This window comes from Salminus brasiliensis, chromosome 9, assembly GCF_030463535.1.
Source record: "Salminus brasiliensis chromosome 9, fSalBra1.hap2, whole genome shotgun sequence".
Lineage (NCBI taxonomy): Eukaryota > Metazoa > Chordata > Actinopteri > Characiformes > Bryconidae > Salminus > Salminus brasiliensis.
The window spans coordinates 15,729,103-15,732,869 of record NC_132886.1 but is presented as its reverse complement, the minus strand read 5'-3'; positions in this window follow the sequence as shown (position 1 = coordinate 15,732,869).

Here is a 3,767-nt window from a genome sequence, read left to right as displayed (position 1 = left end):
ACTACTTTTAATTACTGTCTGGGACATGTTTTAAAGAGCCCAGGCAGCTGCCCAGGCAGCAAGCACTTTATTAGGCCTGAACAGCCTCCTAGATTCAGCTCAGTGGTGACTCGTGGTTACAGTGGGGGCCCATTCTGAAGGCTGAACTGCGAGACGACCCTAGCAACCACTTTTCAGCAGCCAGTTCTGTTTGAATATGAAATATTTAAGACTATGTCTGGATCTTACAGTCCAGTGAACCTTTAACACAGTTTTCATGCATGTACACACACACACACACATAGACAGTCCAATGAAGCAGTCATCAGCATGTACGTATAAGCCTGGGATATTTCATCATTGTGCAATATTTTCAGGTGGGGGGAGGGTGTTCTGATTATGTGTTGCTGACAGACAGCTTCCAACAGTCTTCCAAAAGCTACCAACTAATATATAGTAAGAGAGTGTGTGTGGGGGAGGGCACATTTTCTTTGTGCCTCTCTGGTCTCCTGGAGTCATGAGTGGCATTATAGGGTCTTTAACAGCATGTGTTAGGAATGTGTGTGTGTGTGTGTGTGTGTGTGTGTGTGTGTGGACAGTGTGTTTTTACACAAACAGCATTGTCTAAGTGTGTGTGTCACAGAAACTGACACACTGATTCCATACTAAAACCAGTAAACTGGCCAAAAATGTATGTGAACACAAACATGTACACTATATGGACAAAAGTATTGGGACATCCGCTCATTCGTTGTTTCTTCCAAAATCAAGGGTATTAAAAACAAGAGTTTATCTGATCTGAGTTTGTCTGCTCCAGAAAGTCCTATTCTGTATACATCTCTACAGGAACTAGACAAGCAGTGTGTGTGTGTGTGCATTTGCACATCTGTGTCAGCAACAGGTGCCACTTAAAGTAGCTGGATGCATTTATTACACAGGGTGTCCACAAATATTGGGACATATAATGTACATACACTCTTAACAAAGGTAGTTCCTCAATGGTTCTTTGGTAAGGCCTAAAGATCTATGTAAGACCATGACAGAACATTTTCACACCTGCACTTTTTAGTCTGGTTAAATTGGACTCACCTTCACCCATGGTGCGATTAGTTTGGGCAGGTGTGAATACAGTAATTACTCTCGGTAATTGAGAAGATGTAGTCTCGGCCTGGTCCCAAACAAACTCGAGCAGTTTGTGGTGAAAACATGATGCGACTCAACTTGCACACACACACACACACACACACACACACATATATATATATATATATATATATATATATATATATATATATATATATATATATATATATATATTATTTTGTATTAGTGTGGGATTATTTTATGTTTTATTTATTTTGTGGTTATGACATAATGTCATCTCTGCCATTGCTCTATGGTAAACTGCACAGAACCCTGCACAGAAATTTGCACTAGTCTGGAATGCTGGGACTTTCATCTTGGATTTACTTTCTTGCTTTTCTTGACCAATAAGTAAAAAGAGTCCCTGCATGAAAACAAACCAAGGGGAAAATAAGTTTACAAATGGATACAGACCAGAGCAAACCAACTATAAGGGTGAAAACACTCTTAGTCTAGATTACTATTGGGCAAATAACATGATTTTTTTTTTCAGACCAATGGAGACAAGAGAAAGGAGTGAGGAACACAGAAGCTTTAACAAAATAGCTTTTTTATTTAAACCAGAGCATACAGAAACTGACGTATTAGCTAGTACCACCCAAGGAGTATCAAACCATGGACAACACCAAAGAAAGCTGCACAAAACCAAAGAAAACCATGCTTCCCACTCTGAGGCTAACTGTCCTTAGAACAATAAATAAAACCATAGCCAGCAACTCTAACTTCCCTGTTCAGCAGTCAAACATGCAGTGACCAGCCTAGGGAACTAAACAGACTAGAGTCCTACATCGTTTGAAATGTACAGGCACACCTCCTACCTCCTTGGAAACCCCAGTTGGCACAAGTAATAGTCTCTTCTGTAAGAGCAGAGTTGGAGTGTGAAGGTGGAATTGACCAAGCCTAATCACGGTCATTGGTCCCACATTTGTCCAGCACATTTGAAAGTTTCCCTGCTTCAATACGCAACTATTAAACTTGGCCATTAACCGATGAGCTGAGTCAGGTGTGTTTAAGCAGGAAATAGCAGAAATCCTGCCCTCCAGGTCCAGAGTTTTCCAGCCTTCATCTGAAAGTAGGCGATTTAGTCTAATATATAAAATATCTCCCTAAATACCACGACACACAGTGATCCTGGTCAAACCATTTCCATTAGGCATCTCTGGATCTTGAAAGCTGAATGAAAAAGGGTTATTTGACCCATAATAACAATAATAGTGGAAGCATTTTTGGTGCTATAAAGAACTGCTGTTATTTAAAGAACTATATACACAATGTTAACTAGATGTATGAACAGTTTAACCAGGCAAAGGACCATTGAAGTCACGGGTGGTCCTGTAGATAGATAGAATGCCAGAAAGAAAGAGAGGGAGAGAAAGAGACAGTGAGTAACAGAGGGCCGTAAGGAAATGAGGAGGAGGAGGAGGTCAGAAATAGTCTTTTAGTTAAACACACAAATCTGTTCTTTAATCTGTCCACCCACAATCCTTTGCTTCATCCCGTCATAGCCAGTCGCTTGTCTCTCTGCTAAAGGTCACAGGTCAATCACACTCTGAAATGCCTGCATTACAGCACTGGAATTAAAGCTGGCCTCTGCTCTGTCCACCAGTGAACAGCTTGTGGTCTGTGAGGAGGCTGGCTTTTAGCTCCTGTTCTTTTAAAGGAAGAGCAAATGTTGACCCATTTGACAAGAAAGCCAGACTTACATGACATTGCATAATCAGTACCACTTTTTGTCATGGTCTGTAATGTGACATTATCAACCACAGGGGCTTTTTTTTCCAGAGGGGATGTAGAGCTAGTGCTGCCACCTGGCTGAAACAGCGGTAGGTGTCACTGTATGATAGTGGGACTATTAGCATATACAGGATGAGTTACATGTCATTAGCACGACCACAAGGCTAAGCATAGTTAAGGGAAATAAACTGGAGCAGTTTATTTATATCAGCCATAACATTAGCACCCCTTATCTACAGTAGCTGTGAAGGGGTGGATATATTAGGCCGCAAGTGAACAGTCGGCTCTTGAAGGTGATGTGTTAATAGCAGGAAAAATGATCAAGGGTAAGAATTTGAGACTGTTTAACAAGAGCCAAACTGTGATGGCTCTGATCTATCAGACATTTTGTCTGGTATGCAGTGGTCAGTATCTACCAAAAGCAGTCTAAGAACTAACAACCAGTGAACCGGCGACAGGACCGCGGGCACCTAAGGTTCATTGATGTGACCCATGGAGGCCATGGAGTTCATGACTCGAATGGTCAGATCTGTTGTAAGGCTCCACACAAGATCTCAGCCCGATCTCAGCCCGTCAAAATGATCACAAGAACGGTGAGCAAAAATCCCAGAACCACACAGGGGGACCTAGTGAATGACCTGCAGAAAGCTGGGACCAACGTTACAAAGGCTACCGTCAGTAACACACTACGCTGCCAGGGACTCAGATCTCGCAGTGCCAGACGTGTTCCCCTGCTTAAGCCAGTACATATCCGGGCGCGTCTGAAGTTTGCTAGAGAGCATTTGGATGTTCCGGAAGAGTATTGGGTCTTATGGTCAGATGAAACCAAAGTAGAATTGTTTGGTACAAACACAACTCGTTGTGTTTGGAGGAGAGTGAATGCTGAGTTGCATCCAAAGAACACCATACCA